This window comes from Meleagris gallopavo, chromosome 7, assembly GCF_905368555.1.
Source record: "Meleagris gallopavo chromosome 7, MGAL_WU_HG_1.1, whole genome shotgun sequence".
Classification (NCBI taxonomy): domain Eukaryota; kingdom Metazoa; phylum Chordata; class Aves; order Galliformes; family Phasianidae; genus Meleagris; species Meleagris gallopavo.
In genome coordinates, this window is record NC_139410.1 from 16,579,618 (window position 1) to 16,598,993 (window position 19,376).

Below are 19,376 nucleotides of genomic sequence, written 5' to 3' on the forward strand. Positions count from 1 at the left end.
TTTTTAAAAATGGAAACAGCCAGATGTTAAGTTGGTGTCAATAGAAGCCATGCTGAGCCAAGGATGCTAAGGTTCTTACCTCAACTCCTTACTTTTTGAAGAACTATGCTTTTCTTCATCTGTGATCACCTTAAAAAAAAAAAATCAAAGAAAACTGTAAAAAGCATGCAACTTTAAAATGCTAGATAATACGTTTCTTTTTCCCACATGCTTATCTGCACGTAGCTTAAATTCACCCTCTGTTTTTTGCTGTAGTGAGAAGGGAAAATGTATGCATATGTGCCAATGCCCACCAATTCATCAGGAAAAATATCCTCACTGTGTTGAACCTCTCTTTTTCTCAAAGTTGATATTGAAGAAAATGGCAGATCAAAACAGACGCATTCTTCAGTTCACAACTAAGAACTTTGTTGAAAATGTTTAGCCTTCTGACTTTAACCTGGCAAAAAGCAGTAAGATATATTCAGTCTTACACATCTAGCTCTAGGAAACAGCAACTTAAGAGAAGAAAATAGAAACTGTACAAATTTAAACAGAGTAATTTATCATTTCTTTGAGAAAGCCATCTGTTTTCATTTGGGTTCAAACTACAAGTGTGTAGCACACTTCTCAGGAAGTTGTCATGTTTCCTCCTGGGCCAGATGAGACAGAAGATCAAAGATGTCAGTCCTCGTGATGCTTTGTTGTTCAATAGGTATTACTGTTTTGTTTTTCTTTTTACAGGTGGAACTTTGAGAAGCAGTAAGTTCAGTTAAGTGCTAGGATTCTCTAAGAGTGTATATGGTATGTTGCTTTGGCAGAGGTGGTATTTTTTAGGTGATAAAAGCAGTGTTCTGCAGAAACTCTGAAATGTTGGCTTAGCTTCTGTGAAGAATAATTATCAGAGTAATTTCAAAGACAATGAACTATGTATCAGTTCTTTTACTGCTTACTACTGGCACATTTGCAATTTTAGTTGTTACTCCAAATTTACCACTGAAGGTAACAAGCCATAGAAAAGCATACGCTGTGGCAGCCGAATGATTTGTTTGGTGTCATAGTGACTGACATCTCAGTAGTTTTTGTCCTTTTTTGCCATATTTCTCTAGATAAGCAACCAACAGAGTGAGAAAGGAGTGCACAGAGTCCATGTGCTGTGTATGTAGGAAAGGTTAGAATTTTCTCATTTCTCTTGATTTTCTTTATGCAATGTAAGAAAAGCTATGTGAATTCAAGGAGTGTAGCATTCAGGAAATATGTGATTGATATCCTTTGACAGTGAAATCATAAAATCAGGCTGTGTTGGTTCACTGTCCTCTATAATCCTGTCTTTTGAGATGGAGTGCTGTTCCACACTCATTCAAGATGCCTTCTTCTCTTACAAGTTACTTCTGATCTAAAATTCTTTGAAGATGACCATAATAGGCAGATATTTTCTTTATTCAAAAGCAGTGCTTTCTGTAGCAGACACAACTCTGACAAAGTCAATTACATTTTCACCCTCCTAGAGTTCCTAGACTGAACCTGAAAATACTTCAGTATTTTATTGAAGTCTGTGGTCAGCAGGAGGCAAGGAAGAAAATGTATGGGTAGAATAACACACAGGTATGAATGTCTGAAAGGCTGGGCATTAGGTAGTGTCCTTTGATTTTCATAAATCACTTGGCATGAGCTGACCATGCTTATACTTAGGGGTGTAAGTAACACCTGAAAGAATAGCAGATGGTTAACAAGCTGCTACTTAACATTTGTACCTCGTTCATCTGAGTGGGAATGTAAGGCTACTATAATTTAAGGTTTGTTTTTTTACTACTGGTAGAAAAAAATCTGACATTATGATAGACCTACCAGATCAAGAGCCAGTCCAGACTGTTAGAAGCAGAATGTTCCCAATGGTGGTTACAGTTCCTGCCTCTGTGAGCAATGATGTTACAACTAGATTATGGTTGAAGACCCTGTTATTGCCAGACTCGAGATCAGGCAATTGCAAACACCAAAGAGAGATAACAATGTAGGTGGCTATGTCCAGCTGTTTCATAAAATCACTTTTCCTCTTTCACTGTAGTATTTTCAGCAATTTTGCTTTTTTGTTCTACTCAGTGTATGTAAAATTACAGTAATTTCATCACATGAACAATGAGTTCGACTTTATTAAGAATACAAAGAAGAGCGTAAAGGTTTTTATATTCTGTTTTACAGTACAAATGAGTAAGAGAATTTGTTTTTGACTTCAGTCTATATTGTTGGGTTGCATTTTGTTCTAAAGATTCCAGTCTTGAACCATGCTAGACAACAGGTACGTAGCTGCAGTGAATTCAGTGCAGCACTTATCAGTATTTTTAAATTGTGAAAATCAACCATTTGGAATGCATATGCAAAAGATAGTATGTGTTTCTGCACATAGTATGAACCACATACCTTGTCTCACCACTAATGTGAATGGAAATGTGAAAACAGAAATTACCAAGAATAGAGGGGCGATCTCTGGTAACAGTGCTTTCAGCCATTCTGAAAGGATAGGCTATTAAGTAATGTATTTGGCTAAGATCATATAAAAATCCAACAATCTTGCTGGTAACTAGTGAATTGTTTACAAAAAAAGAAAAAAAAGAAAAGAAAAAAAATGTCAGTACTGCAACCTGTGACTGCGTGGCGTTGTTATATTAGTACTTTTGGAAGAGACGTAGTACTACAAAATCTTCATACAATTTTCAAGTGTGATGTTTTAAAAATTAAATATTGCTGACAGCCAGGTTTCCCTTATCAGCAACTAGTTAATAATTTAGCAGTAAGCCTAGAATTTAGAATCTAATGGGTCAAAGAAGCACAGAGACAAACCTTTTCTGCTGAAGCTTATCTGGCTAGCATACAGGTGGTGTCCCGACTTTATGCTGCTGATTACTGTTTTGCAGAAGAGGGGTACTGTGTTCTCTATTGTAGAGATAGACAGGTGCTGCTGAGGTCAACAGTAGGATAATATCCTACATACCCGAAGCTTTACATCAGTTTAGAATAGATGCACCTGAAAAGCAAGTCTGTCACATCTCCGTGTGCAAGTTTGAACATGAGAGTGTGTCAACACAGTGCTGACATCAGCTGAAGTGGGCTCTTTTATCTGCTGATAACCTGATTCCCGGTATTAAAAATACTAAATATCATTTTTCTGCATTCTATTTCATTGTCAGGATGTCAGTAGCAACAGTTTCAAATTCCTTAATTAACAAGAATTTATATCATATGCAGAAGGCCTGTTTAACTGAAATTTCTGTTGATTATCATGCTGATAGATATGGCACTGATTCTGGCCTAGAACCAGCAGCTCACGGGAGAGTCGTGAGTTATCAAAGCAGTGATATGAAAAGAAAGGAAATGCTGATTTAGAACAGGCTAGGTCAGAAGAAAAGAACACTCTTCTGTCTTCAGTGGTCTGGACATGAACACTTAGAGGAAGTTTAAAAACTTACATACAGGATGGCACTTCTCCAGCTGGGGAAAATTTAGTCATTGGACACTGATGGTAATTGTGGAGTCCCTTTGCAGCATCCCAAAGGCATACAGTCTATATAATGAAACATGAGGACTGATATCCCTTATGAGTTTATGACTTACCTAGAGCTGCCGCAAATGTAACGGGCAGTCACAAAATAGGCTCCTGAGGATCTTCAGAGGTATTTAGATAGTGCAGTGCAATGAAGCTACGTCTATAACATACAATATATTGAAAGACACTGGGCAAGTGGGACAGATCAAAGGAAAGCACCATGATACCCACAGTAAATAAAACTAAAGGGCGCAGGAGCAGTGCCTCATATAAATACAAACAATTCAGACAACAGAATGTGGATTAAATTAATCACTGAAGCTGTCGCAATCACATTCTTACTTTTGTATTTAAAATCGGACAGAATCACATGAAATAGATCCCTTAACAAAAAGGGAAGTGTGGTATTATATAGAGTCCTGCCTCTGCTGATTTTTCTTCACATAATTAATTCAGGAATTGTCTGATTGAGTAATTGTATACTCTTAATTTATATATCTGCTGTTGCTGATGAGATAATGTATGTTGCGTTACTGTAAGAAGGGAGTTGTATTACTTCCGTATCTAAGGCAAGGTAATAATTAATGTCCTTGTTGCACTGGGCTTGATATAAGTCATTACAACGTTAGAGCTACTGTGATAGATGATGATTTACAACATTCTACTGTTTTTAATTTCTAAAATTTTCAAACAAAATTGCACAACCTGGACTATCTTGTGTTTTTGTTTTTTTTGTTTTTTTTTTTTTCCCTCAGAAGATTAAAAATAGCTGTCATAATTTGTGATATATGAAGTCTCCCATCCATTAGATAATAGTGCAGATGTAGCTTAAGCAGAGAACCTGTGGTCAGATATGAAGAGTATTTTATTGTGAAGTAAAGTGTATGGCACTAGACGTATGCAGGAGGTATAAGACAGCAATAAATGAAGTGAGATGAAGGCTGTAAGACAAGGTTCTCATACTCAACTCACCAGTTCATGACAGACATTGACATACTGGAGCAATCTCATTCAAGGGCCAGGGATAGTTAAGGGATTGGAGCATCTAACATATGATGAGAGGCTGAGAGAGCTGGGACTGTTCGGCCTTGAGAAGAGAAGGCACGTATTTTCAGTGTGTATAAATACTTAATGGAAGGAAGTAAAGAAGATGGTTAAAGAGTCTCCTCAGTAGTACCAAGTGATAGAAGGAAAGGCAATGGGAGCAAACTGAAATAAAGGAAACTCCAATTAAATGCAAGAAATTAAGGTAAGTACCAATTGATTTACAGTCACGGAAGTCAAACAGTAGAACAAGTTGACCAAAAAGGTTGTGGACTCCCAGTCTTTGGAGATGCTCCAAACCTGATTGGCCTTTGTCCTGAGCAAACTGTTCTAGTTGATCCACTTTAAGCGAGGTGTTTGAACTAGATGATCTTCAGAGTTCCATGCAGACCCAGCTGTTGTGTAATTCTATGTTCCTGTTGGCAGTGTGTGAAGTTATCTGATGTCTGATACATGAGGTTGTGCCTTCGTCTTTATGATGCACTGGGCATCGCATATGCTTGTTTGGATTTCTGGTGACTAGCCATCTCCTAAAGGCAGACTACTTCCAAATCTCTCAAATCATTCTGTAGAAGAGCATGTTTTATTTAAGGGTACAGTGAAGTCATCTCCCCCACACTTTTTTTTTCCTAGGAAAATACATAAACCCAAGTATTCTAGGAAATGGTACGCTGCTCATTTGCCACAGTGAATAGGTAAGATTCTCTTTGTCACCTTTGTCAAGTAACATTTCTCTTTGTCTGAAAAGATCAGAAGTGCCATAAGAGTTTTTCTGCAATAGGCTTATCTTTATAACATCTAAGGATAGCCTTATATAGCAGCAAAAAATACCTGTAAACATCTTGTAAGATCTCTGTGAATCAAAATGGAATATGTTTAGAAAACTTAAAAACAAAAACTATCTTGGTATTCTGGGCCTTCTTCACTGTAGTGGGGTCTTTTCCCTTTCTCTAATCACTAGTCTGAAGAATGTATATAGGTTTGTGCCAAATTGGAGTATAAGGATGCTTTTATGAACTCAGTTGCATTTCTGTGGATATGCTTTTCTGTTTCTGCAGTTTAAGACAATCTAGAATGGTATTTTGTCAAGGAATAAAGGTAAATGAGAAATAGTTATTTTTCAAGCTTGCTTTTGTGTTATCCTATGGCATGTAACAACATTAAGAATTTGAGGCTTATGATACTGTGTGGGAGAGGCAAAATTTTTCTTTAATTTAAAAAAAGTAATTTGGAAAATTTATTCTTATCTCAAATATTTGGATTGTCTGAAATACATAAATAAATGGCATTAAGTAAAAGATGACATATAGTATTAAAGCATTACTATTTTATTAGAGAGAGGATTTTTCCTCTTTTCCAAGACAGATTTATCCCAAATGTTCTTGTCTGTATGTGCCAATTTCAGAATTTAGTCCCTTTCTCTTTTAGTTGTATCATAATTCCAGAAAAACACATAAGGTTCCTTTTTGAACTCTGGTTTAGTCTAAAAACAGCCTTTAGTACTTATCAAATTCTAAGACATTTATGGTCTTTTAATCTAAGGCGAGAAAATGTCTATTGATCTGTGAACTACTAATGAGGTTTCCTGAATTTTCTCTTTTATTGCTAGTATTAATAATCTGTTTCCTGCACATTTTTAAGTCTGAGGATGTCAAAGTACAAAGATAACTATAAAATATCCCTACTGCTCATAGATATCTTGTTAATTGATATGATGTTGTCATTGAGCCATTGATGCTTTTGATTGATTTATGGATCAGGCATGAATTCTTGCAATCAACAACAGAATGGCAGCAGTACAGCTCTGTCTCATACATTCAGGTTTCCGTTCCACCCTGTAGAGCTTATACAGTGATGATTTCAGATTGTGAGAAATAATGTTGACATCAGAAGAGTTGCAAATTCAAGAAGACATATGAGAGAGTTAATGTCTCTGCACATTGTACTGTATCTAAATGGGTGCTGGAGTAAAAATTTAAACTCTCACTCTAATGCTGCTGTTAAACAAGCATACTAAAGAATTTGGGGGGCAGGGCTCTATCCATTAGAAATGGACTATAGAAGATTCCCAGCATATTCAGTAGTAAGAATGTGAGAAATACTCTTGGCATTGTACTTGAATGCCAGCAGCAGTAAGAGAGAAAGCAGACAAGTCATTAGTGTACACTCCTGCATGAGCTCAGGTCTTGATTATCTCTTTCCAGTGCCTTCAGAGAGTAGAAGAAAGAAGGCTGCTAAAAGACCTGTCCTTTCTAAGAAAGCTGGGGTGCATAATTATATAGGTTTACCTGGCCTTTTCCACAGGGACAAATGGCACCACTTCTCTGGTCCCCCTCCTTACTAGTTTTTCTGTTCTTCCCTTTTTCCCTAACTATCAATTTTTGCAAGTGCAATACTTTCAAAATCATTTCTGGCACAGAGTCAAGTGTGTCTGTTTGTGTAAGGGGACTGGGTCCCTCCTGTTTCCTGACAGTAGCTGTGAAGAGTGAGAAGTTTCTCCTCATTTTCTCTGTTCCGTGCCAAATTTCTTCTGATCTCTGTGAAATGCAGTGTTCAATCCTACGAGACCATGTTTGGTTCAAGCTTTGTGCCACAATTTTCACCTCGGTGTTCAGGGTCAAATTCTGAGAAACAAAATCGATTCATCTCCTGACTAACTCAAGCTGCCCTGCTCACTGTAAGTCTGATTTTGACATGAGCCACTGGCCTTATGACTGCATGACTGTGAGTTTCCTATGCATGTGGCATTACTTAATGCTCAGATGAGAACATCATGTCAGACATGTTTAATCATAACAGTGTTTATCGCTTTTACTCAGAATGTTCCCCCTTCATGACAAATGTATGTTAATGCTGAGACAAAAATAGCATTTGACAAGATAGTTGGGTATGTTTCATTTTATTAACACATTAGTCAACTTATTCTGCTCAAAGTAATATTTGAATAGTAGATACATATAAGATTAGCATAATTTTTTTCAGTCAACATTTGTTCCACGAGGTTTTTGATTACATTATTTTAATTAAGCTGTAAGACATGACAAGCACAGGATTCCATGGTGAGTATAGCACTCCTCACAAGGTATTATAAGGGATGCGGCTGAAAACTGGATGGTTTCAACTGTTCAAAATGTGCATTAGTAATCATTCTTGACTGTCCTTTGCTTTCTTTAATGAAATATATATTATTAAGTAAGGATGGTATTTACTGCTCATAGTCATCAGGGCCAAGTCTGTGCTCTTAGCCACTGAGAAGGCTCTGTCTGTGCTCTGAAGCCTTCTGTCTTGTCTCAGGGATTAGCATGCTCGTGACAGCGAAGGATAGATTTTAAGCATATTCAGGGCACATCATGCTGCCTATGAGGGAGACTAACTGTCCTCTCTGGAATGTAGAAGGTGTCACAAGTCAGAAATAATGAAGATAAATGAGATTATGGACTCAAGGAGAAGTGCATATTTTCTAAATAATGTCCTCCAGTAAAGGATCAAGAAACTGAAAGCGTTCCCTTTCTTTCTACCCGTCCACTGGAAAAAACATACAGAAATGCTTTGTGTGTAACTTATTTTGTATCTCACTGCATCAGTCTTACCGTACAAAATGCTGTGGATGACTAACATCTGCTTTAATTGCTTCATTTCTTTTGCGCTTTTGTTTATAGATGCTAAGTAACTTGGATTGCTATGTCCAGGGTCTCAGAGTATTTAAATGTTTTAGTTGCAATTCTGTCCCTGAAATGAAAGGATTGAAATAAATCTGGAGTTTATGTACACGTGCTGAGTTTTGCTAATACTTTGTGAATGTTTAAATAGGAAAGAACAGATGATAATTTCTTGACCTACGAGTATGTCACTATCTCAACCTACTCATGCCCTCCTAAATATTCACTGTTTATAAAATGTTTCATTTTGATCGTCAGTTAGTCACTGTGGACAATGAATTCTAATTTTTAATAATCATTTAACATGTTAGTTGAGTGCCAATAAAAGCAACCCCAAATAAGCGCTTGATTGTTTGGTAATAAAGCAGCCGCAAATGACCAGAAATGCGACCTATCATCGTTTCTTTTCTTTGTTCTGTCACTATGATGTAAGTGAAAGGTGATGTCCCCCCCTCTATTCAAAACCAAACCTCTAGTGGGCAAATTACCTTTGCGAGTATTATATTTCCTCATCCTGGTGACTCAGTCTGAATAACTAGGTGGAAAAAGCTTCAGAGAGAGTTTTAAGGTACCTACTGGATTTTTTTTTCATGTAAAAACACCTTGTTCATCTCTGGTGAAAATGTGTAGATACTGGTGGTGACAACATTGAAAAATATTTTTTTGTAACTGAGAATTTGCTCTATCAAATAGTGTTACTGTGCTCTTCGTATCTGTTGGTTTCCATAGAAATAAAAAGGAGGCATTACTTTCAGTGCAACTTATCTGTATTATTATTTATAATGTTCCTGACTTTTTTGTCTAAGTCTGCTCGAGGCAGAGTGATGAATTATATAGTTTTGTTAGCCAGCTAATTTGCTTACACTGAATATAAATCATTTAAGGACGATCTTCAGATGTTCTAGGAGAGAAGTTGCGAACTCAAAAGGCAAAGCATTATCTTGAAATTCCTTAGAGTTTGTGTAGGACTAAAATATTAGGATGCTGACTTGAACTTTATTTGAGGAGATCTCAACATCCAGAGTTTTAGGATGTATAATATTCCATGGTAAGACATGTCATGTGTTGACAAAGGAGGGGACTGAACCAGAATCTCAAGGCCAGCTTCTTTGAGAGATTGAAATGCAAGTGAAATGGAAAGCTGATGGTGGTGATTCTCGAGGTCCATATGTGTATGCTTCAAGCGATGTAAAAATTTCAGGAGAATTACTCATTTCATCAATCATCAGCCATTCATGGGCATCTCAATTTTAAGGATCTTGTTTGTAGAAAACTCAGCTTTGAACCCAATTTATTTTGTCTATTAGCATGTATGTAGTGAGTGTGAACGTGAAATCAATGTCTATACACATCTAAGGGTAATGTAAATGTGACGAAATAGAGTTAAAAAGTGTCATGAGATTTGATAAGCGATCATGCATTTTATCTGACTTGAGGCATTGAATCCATGGAAACATTGGCTTTTACACATCATTTTCTCATTCACAAAATTAAGTAATTACATCCTGGGAGAAACACATCGGCATTGAATATACAGTATCCAGAACATGTCACTACAGGTAACAGATTGAATTTAACTAGCCATATGGATTGTAATTGTCTAAGTATGACTAATTCATAATGTTTGTTAATTTTATGCCTTGTGTTATGGTTTGTTATTATAATGTCTTTTCTGTTTTTTCTTTCTTGGTTTTGACGAGAGCCCTCTGGGATTTTAATCTTACTATGGTACTAACTAACGGTGTCCTCATATTCCTGGGTCTCATCAATGGCTTGTTTCCCTTCCGGGAAGTTTTGAGGAAAAGGGTTCTGAAGTCAGAACAGATGGTGTGTCAGTCCTTTACAAAACTGTTTGCAGCCTGTGGAAAACTTTATACTGAAGGTAGAAATAATGGTTTTCCGCTTAGCTTATTGTAAATTCTAAATGTGGTGACTGAAGACTGTAATGATCACTGTTGTTTGATGCTTTTGAGTTTTAACATCTGCCTGACACCTTCACTATCTGTGACACTAAGACACTATAGCATCTCCTTTTCTTTAAATCGACTATAGCATGTGTATATATGTTCATGTGTCCACACACAAATATATATGCTCAATGTGTGCACATGAAAAAATATATATACTTTATAAAATAATGTCTGTATTAACATACAATCTGCACATCAATCACTTACACAATTGCTGCTTTTTTTTTTTTTTTTTTTTTGTGTGTGTGTGTGTGTGTGTGTGTGACCGATTTAGATTTCTACTTTAACAACTGGTATTTTTTAAAGTCAGTCTACTCTTGCCCTCAGACCCAAGTGATTGACCCAAGGTAAGTTAAAAAATGTATGTTTTTTTTTTACACATAGAGTTTAAGAAAGAAGCGCTAGTGAGACTGATAGGACTCTTCTTTGTAAGGGAGGCTGAAGCCACCTCCTGAAATGTCATGGATCACATTACACCGACTTTTGTCGTACGTGACTTTTCAGAAGATGATTCACCGGAATCACAAGCCTGTTCTGTCCCTGCACTCTAATTGGCTTGAGGGAATGTTGTTTGCACAAATGATAGAAAAACGTTTTCAATTTTATATAGATTTCCAAATATATTATTGTCAATATATATATATATATATATATATATATATATATATATATAATTTGAATAGTCAATATTTAAATTAACTATTTGTGTTTCTGTTGCCTGGTTGCACCTCAATCTACATAAAGAGAACAACTTAGGAAGCTTTATTTTAGAAATCCAGATGACATTTTTGATCACATTCAGAAGCCCACTATGACCTAGTATCCTTGAAACAAATTGCCAAAATCTTCAACAGCATCATGCTTCTTTTAACTGTCTAGCTTTATTCAAAAAACCATGGGGACACATGCCTAACTTAGGTGCTGTAATGCTTTAATTTGAACAGAACCTTAATCACATATAATGTTGAATTAGGACCCAAGCATGTAATAAGAAGCTCAGATTTCTGGTCGGGTGGTCACTATTTAATGTTGAGGGTTTTTGCTCTCTCAGGTTATTCCATCTTGGTCCAGACAGCAAATGCTTCAGGACAGTTTCATAAAGTGATCAGTGATACAAAGAGTGGTCAAAGCATTGAGCTTCTGATTACAGATATCAGAATCTGACACATTAAGTAGCCTTAACTATAGTCTGTATGATCTTTCATGAAGAAAAGTTAATGAATCATATGCTGTTTATGGTGAATTTGCAGTTAATTTTTAACTAATGCCAAATTGCAGTTCTGAAGTAGCATGACCTGAAAGCGTTCACTTTTTTTATGCAGCTTTGTAATTTCAGAATTTTCTCATAGCAGAAACCTACATGCTTCCACGGTGTTTTATTTATGTGAGGGCTGCTCTGAAAGTACTCCCTCCTATTTTATATTTATGCCCACAATATCAGAGGTCGATGTTGGTGGTATGGTAGTAGAGCTTGAACCTTCCCACCAATATTCCATTACGTTTTGTTGCCCTGAGACATTTGACAGCAGAGGGGCAGACTGGCAGAATGGCGTCTGACAAGGAAGTGTGTATGAAGCAAATGTGTGTCACTGAATTCCTCTGTGTGGGAAAAAATGGCATCCACTGACAGCCATTGACTCTTGTTGAGTATTCATGGAGATCGAGCAGTGAATGTGAGCACAGTGAGGTGGTGGGTAGTATGTTTCAGCAGTGACGACAGCAGTATGAAAGAGTCATGTTCTGGATGCCCACATAGATTTCTACAAGCATCATGAAAATGCATAGTAATGGCAGTATCATCAAATAGTAATGATGTTCAAAAATGGTGTTTTGTACTGTGAATGTGCTCTATCAAACAGTGTTATTGTGCTTTTTGTATGTGTTGCAGTTTCCATGGAAATAAATAGGAAGCATTACTTTTAGAGGCCTTGCATAATATAGATCTGAGGATACACAAAAGGGCTGCAAAAACAGCATTTGAAAACAACCTGAAAAATTTAAGAACTCTTTTTTTCTGTATTTCTTCATTCTTTTCTAATTGACACCGTGTTTGTAAGTTATCCTATCTAATGTCAACCAGAAGAGGCTTTAAGGATCTATTATATGATCAGATTGAATAGAAAGGTGTAGACAGTGGCGTGGAGTTCAGAGAATAATGCTGATCAGAACAGAATCAGCGTAACTATCCTGATGCTGATTAGTTGCTGATTTTTATTTCTTTTTAGGCATGATAAAGTTTTGCAAATTACATTGACAATACCTCATGGCTTTGTATTGGACTGATATTCTTCCTACTTTCAGGTGAAATAAAATTCATAGCAATACCACAAAACTGAGTTTGACACATTAATTTTCTTTGGAGACAAATATTAATAGTTGCATCAAATGCCTATTCGTCATTAAAATAATATTTTTCCACCAGTTCCAGCATGTTAAGCAGACTTTCATTTGACATCTGTGTGTTGCTGCGGTCAACAAGTCACGTTTGGCATAAATCAGTGTGTATCTGTGGCTCGGTGAGTTGTCTCTCAGTTCCACGTCTTTCTACAGCACTGGCTAGTCACCCTCTGTGCCTTCCCCTATGCGGTCTCACGTGATGGTAGCAAACAGAGGTAGCTAACTGAGTTGCTGACTTTTGGAATGATTTTATATCTGGCTCAGACAATCTGTACTTGGCAAATTAAACCTAGTTACCTTAGCTGATCAAAGGGACGCAAAATAAACAGAGAGTGTCAAAAGTACTGGAGAAGGGGTAGGCTGCACTACAGACAGGAATGTGAATTGTGAGTAGCTAGACAGCTGATCATCTGTTTACTACACAGTTCCTAAAAATCAGGCATAAATCCAGAACAAGGTCATGCTAGGCTTTAATTGTCCCGGTATCTCATGAGTCCAGTAATAGACTGACAGATGGAGAGAGAGAAGAAACAACGATTTGCAGCATGTTTAGGCACTACTTATGGTTTCCATACCCTTAGCCATCTTGACTGTTTCTTTTGCCTCCTTCTTTGATGTTGTATTACTGTTCCATGATTCCCAACGTTAGAAGGGTGCATTGTGCCTGCTCCCCACGTGGCAGGCAGCTCACCCTTTTGTCTGCAATCCTTGCTTGCTCATTCATTGCCAGTTCCAGAAATTCTAAGTAATTTTTTATTTTGCAGGTATTTCCTGAGACGAATGGTGATGCATTTAATGATTGTTTTTGTGGATTTTTCTCTGGCCTCGGATCAAAGATCTCTGCGATTCGCTTCAGGTCAGAGGCAATATAACTTCCATAGAGTATTCATCAGTTCTGGTAAGCCAGATCTTGCGATATGATTGCAGATTCTGCTGCATAGGTTTTCTATACTGAGTCCTATTAATATGCATGACTGTACTTATTTTAAGATCATAGCATTTTATTGAAATTACAGTATAAGCCTGCCTTATGTCACAGGATTTAAGCATCAGGGTACTCAAGCTCTGTCTTTCTTTCCATGTGTTTAGAACATATCCAGATTCCTTTTAGCTCTCCTTTTAGATAAATCCCAAGTGATCTATAAAAAAGAGCGCTGCTGCAGAGCAGAGTTGTGCAGTAGCTGCTGTGAGGGGACTATCTGCACCCTTCACGACAGTTCTCCAAGTTGGAAACATCAGAAACTGTTGAGCACCGGCCCAACCTCATCTAAATAAATAAAGCAAGCATTTGAGAATTTCCACTTCTACATGTCTGTCAGATCTGTCTGAGATACCTTAGTTTAAACTTCTAAAAGGGAGACAACCATTCTTTATACATCTTCCTTCTCCTCCCCTTGAAGAAAATCTCTATGATAATTCTGTGAAAAGTTGTTTTTAAAAAAAGAGAAGATGCAAGTCTTAATTGAAAGTTGTGTTTTCCTATTTGTTTGTTTTTTTTTAGTACCGTAAGGGTATCTGTAGAATGCATCTGTGTCAGGTTGTCAGCAATCTTTAAAATTTAGTGACTTTGGGAGCTGAAAATGCTGGAATGGGGAAAAAATGGAGCAAGTAAGTTTATATTTTCAAATATCCTCCGCAAACACCTGTTTTGCTTGCTAGTTGCTTGCCTTTTTAAAAAAAATATTTTGGTAAAACAGTGCACGTTGAATGTTTATTATGTAGAAAGCATAAGCTCAAAGCAAAACAACAGATTCTGTGAATCACATTGTAGTTCACGCTCGAGGTAAGTTGAATAAAATTGATGTATTATGTTGTTGTTGGTTTTTTTTTTTTTTTTTTAATGATATACTGTGTAAGTGTATTGTGCCTGTATTGTAAAGTCTCATGGTTTATTTTTGGGGGATATCTTTTCCTTGCTTTTGTCCATGCATTTTCTCGGCATCTCATGTAGGCACCAAAATAAATTAATGTCCTTTTTCTCTTCTGTTTATTAAGGCAAACCCTTATAGACAAATACAAGCAACAGAGAGAATATGTTAAATACTTGTGAAGCATTATGAGTTCAGTGCTAACCTAAATCTAATTTTTTATGCCTCTTTTTAAACTTATATGTTGTAAACATAACGTTATTTCCAAGTCATATAAAAAGAAATAGTAACTATGCTCTGGCATCATGCTTGTCATTAAATACTAAAGATGTCATGTAAAACTTACACCAACATGAAGTTAAGTGCATGTGAGCGAGGTTAGCCTTAAGGCTGCCACCACACGTGAGCATTTTGGGTTTCTTCAGTGAAGGAATTGGAAATCTCTAAGATGTCTTCATTAGCTTAATGAATAACGACTAACATGCTGCATGATTATGACTAAAGGGAATCAACTTTCTGACTTCAACTGAAAGGCCCATTTTCACCTACTGCTCAGAATCACCCGAAACAGAACGTGGGCAAGGATGATAAATCAGCGAATTGTATTACTATTCAGTGCGCATTTTGCATCAATTTCACAAATGCCTTTTCTTTTTTCCAGTATAATCAGAATAAATATAATCATAGTCAGAAGGTAGTAAAGGTATAACTGCATACACAAAAGCGAAACAGCTATCTAGGCAATTGTCCGTTGCATAGAGCAATCAAATTCGTAGCTCAAAAGCCTTCACTTGCATGGTGGATCTCAAAATGGGAATTCTTCTCTCTCTACATGTATGTTTGGTGTTTTCTGTGAGGAGCCTGTCATTTTAACAAAAGTAACATGCAGAGTAAAGTGGAAAGGTCTTGTTTCAACCTGGGAAGAGGGTGGGGCAGACAGCTGAATTGTTCCGTTTTTTCTATGAAATCTTAATTGATTAGACTATCACCTTTATTCACCATAGAAAGACCGTCTTTCTTTATGATGGATACAACAGCAGGAGAGCAAACTGTTGGAATTGATATACTTTGTTGCTTATCTGAAAGGAGATTTTTTGCCCTAATTTTGCACAATAGTAGAAACTTCCTTTAAATCCCATTTTCCTAACCAGCGCCTAGAATAGCTCTTGTTGTTAGATTCTAAGGACTCTATTGTGGCTTTTAAGCTAGCGCCCACAGTAGGGGTTGTGGAGGGATACACCGCCCACAAGAAACTCCTAGAGGGTTTGTGCTTGAGGACAAATCTGATGATAGAATTTAAAAATGGAAAAGACCATTGTAGATCATCCAGTCCTCCCATCTGCCAGCACAGAATTTTCCCTCCCAGATATTCTTAATGCATTGTTCAATGTAAAAGTCTCAACTCTGGGAGGTTTCCAAAGCTTTGCTTGGAAAATTTTTGCCTCCTTTTCTCCCTCAGAAGTATGAGGACACAGCAGCAGCCATGACCATGTCTTTTAATATCTATCTGTGTGTACTTTGGACTGGCTTCCACCTGCTGGCTGGTGTGAATAGGGGGCAGATGGCTATGAATTTTCCCTTTAGTCTCCAGATGACTTAAACATACCACATGATCTCAGTGCCCTAGGAGGAGATTTGTGACTGCCTAAAACCATCACCTGTCCCTTAGCGAATGTCTCAGATTTTGCTAAGTAGGGTTTGAAGTCTAATCGCTCATCTCTGGAACGCGGTGAAGTTAATTTGTGCTTCAGTCAGGAATGTCGTCCTAATTTTCTGGACAGTGATTACTCTCCCAGCCAGTGAAATTGACTTGAATGTTCCAGCGCATTTTGTTTACTGTAAGAAGGCTGACAAAACTCCCATGTATTATTTCCTTTTTAGACAATAATAATAGTGCATTCTTCAGTCTTGATAACTGTTGATATTTCATTCTTCTGAAGGGATTTTGAAAGATTTCAGTTACCGTAAGTGCTACTGAAACGCAAGCATTAGATTTTCACACGTAATTTGGGTCCTTCGTGCAGATGAGACTTTAGTCTTGCAGTTTATCTCATTCTTAATGTGATTACACATAAGTAATAGTGTCAGATTTATAAAAATTGAATTGGTGCTTGATGAATCCATGTAATAAACAAACATTGAAGTATGCTGGGGATTTGCATTTCAGTGCCTATTAAGCAAGCCTCCAATGACTTCAGATCAGTGTCTTGAGTAATACAAGTGAGACTGTGCTCTACCGCGAGAAGTGTGAGATGTCAGCAATGTACAAAACCTGCCAGTAGTGACTACAGTAATCATAGCAAACACTAAAGGCTCCGTTAAGGTTGAATTCCCTCTGACATATTTGTCAGTGTTCTTTAACCCAAGTGATTGAAAGTTAATACTGAATAAATACAATCTCACATTCAAAAGAAGAGTTTTAAGTCCCACTAATGTGGATGTTTTTAAGTGGGGCATGGGAATGCTTTGATCTAGATGCAGAAAAGAAAATTTCTAGAGGCACAGAAAATCATGTATGTCGAGCTGATGAAAATCTGTGATAAGCAGTAGACCTGAGAAATCATCAGGATGTTCTCTTCTTTCAATGCGTATTGTGCAAGATATGCAGGGCAGAAGGATTCATGTTCGGTTGGCAAACCACCACTGTGGTTTTAGGAAAAAACAAACGAACAAACAATTAGCTAGTTGTACTGGAGTACTCCATGGACCTTGCTCACACAAATGGTGCAGCTACTCAAAAACGAGCAGGGAGCAGCGGCAGTGAGATTTCACTTCTTCTGTTAAGGTTCTATCAAGTACCAAGTTACAAAGGTGTGCCATTGTGACTCCCGGGGCTTGAAATTATTTTTAAGCAACATCTTTATCTAAAGCATCCAGAGGTGACATTGTCTATGTGAATTTATTTGATTTAGGCAGGAGCCTAAATAAATTACCAGGTGAATGACAGCATCAAGGTAGTTTGCTAGGAGAAGACAGTTTAAATTTAAACTGAAAAGTGTTTTTCATTTTTAAAAGTATAGAGAGATTTAAGGTAGGAAGATCAGGTTCCAGAATCTAAAGATGCTTGCTAGATTAATGAGCCGTAATCTGACTTTCTAATTGTTTCGGAATCTGGTATCATATATTCCAGTTTGATTGCTGTGGTGCCTGAGAGGAACCAGAGAGGAGCACCGCAGAAGACAGGCAAATTTTATTGCTGTTTGTAACAGACATTTTCCATCCATATTCTTGTCCTGCTTGCTTCATTTTGGGCTTTTTTCACTTTCCAGACAGAAAAAAGTACATGGGGCATCACATAGTCCCTGAAAACAATTTCTCTCCAAAACTTTTAGGCTATGTGGCTCCCAAATCCCTGTGCAAAGGCATAGGTGGTTATAACTAGAAAGAAAGATATGCATGCATTTCGTTTTCTGTGAGGTGGTAGCACACGTAGAATGGTTGTTTACCTGTATGTTTCAGTTTATTCATTTGTTTGCTCTTAGCAAAGTATTCTGAAGGCTGCGTGTACCTACCTTTCCCCGCAGTTCCATTTTGCACTCTTACATTCACCCCTGCAGTGACTTCATGGGCTTCCTGCCATCTGTCATTATTCCTTTATTCTAATATACGTTGTAGCCTCACATAATTTATGACTTTGACTGATATTTATTAGATAGACAGGATTATTGCCCACAGATGGCAACGGTTCACAGCCAGAGGCGTCTTCACAGAACTAGCAGGAAGAGATTTATTCTTACCACCATGTGACTTCTACTGTAAGCTAATTTTAGCACTGGGCGTTTCTTGACAACTTAAAATGAAACAAGAACTTCAGGTCGCATTTATTCTCACAGCAAATGATGCAGTTCCATTGACTTCTGTCAAGTCCTACCTGTATGTCAGGTGTGAAATTAGCCCTCCATTTTTTCGTTACGGATACGAAATAGGAGAGCATATTTTAGTTGTAGCGCATGGATGCAGTTACAAATATTTCTAGTCTCAAAGCCGTACCTTTGGAGCAGAAACAACAGAAAAGATTTATCAAGTCATGCAGTTGTTGCCAGTAGATGACATTGTTTGCCAGCTTTACATTTTCTCTGCTTTTTTTTATGGGCCACTGGAGTCATATATTCTGTCATTCACAGTGTGAGACTCGGAACATTTCTTTGGCAAAGTCAGGGAGACTGGAGTGTTGAAAGGGAGCCAACACAGTCAGGTGGTTTCGTTTGTACTTGAATGCGAGACTAGTTCTTGCAGCGGATAGGAGATAAAAATTGTATTGCACCTTTCTGGTGTGTTTGTTTTGTTGCTGCCTGTGAATTTCACTCATCTCACTGGCAATAAATACATAGAGTCAAAGCGATGGCTTTTCTAATCTTTAAGGACACTGTTCAGTACAGCAGTTCACTGATGTCTCACAGAAATAGTTAATTCAGTGGGTCTGTGTAATAACGCTGTAACTACCAACACAAAGACTAAAAATAGCTAGAGAGTTCCTTGCTGTAGACCAAAGCAGAAATTCCCAACCACCAGATTGTAATCTGTAGGGAGTTTATTAGCAGCCAGGGTTGGGGGGAATGGCACTTCAAACAGAAGCCATCTGGAATATACATTAGGAGATTCTGCCACAGGAGATCTGGGAACAGAAGCAGGCAAAGGAACATGCTGCACTCACACCCTGCAAAGTTCTAGGCATCCTTACCTTCCACTGGGAGTCAATGGGAATTGGGGCGCACAGCACTTGTAGCTTTATGCTGTAATTCAGGAACGCCACCTGTAGTTTAATACAATAAAACGGAAGTAAATATGCTAGGTGAAGTTCTATCATTTGATTCAACAGAGGAGTTATAGCATAGGTATAAACTCCCACTGTTTGTCATTTCTTCCATTCTTTCATCAGTATTTGAAAGATGCTGTTAGCGGTTATTTTTTACGTTCC

General features: G+C 37.4%; 1 long non-coding RNA gene across 3 annotated transcripts in view; it reads left to right on the plus strand.

Moving 5' to 3' along the window:
• LOC104911745 (uncharacterized) overlaps positions 1–19,376 on the plus strand; it is a 75,915-nt gene that overhangs the window by 48,569 nt on the left and 7,970 nt on the right. The window contains exons 1-3 of one of the 3 annotated variants that reach the window (XR_014884433.1): positions 584–12,709; positions 13,355–13,488; positions 14,092–14,198. This is a non-coding gene — a long non-coding RNA (uncharacterized LOC104911745). Of the gene's footprint in view, positions 1–583; positions 12,710–13,354; positions 13,489–14,091; positions 14,199–19,376 lie in introns of those variants that run through there. The other 2 variants (XR_014884434.1, XR_014884432.1) reach the window with 2 other exon arrangements.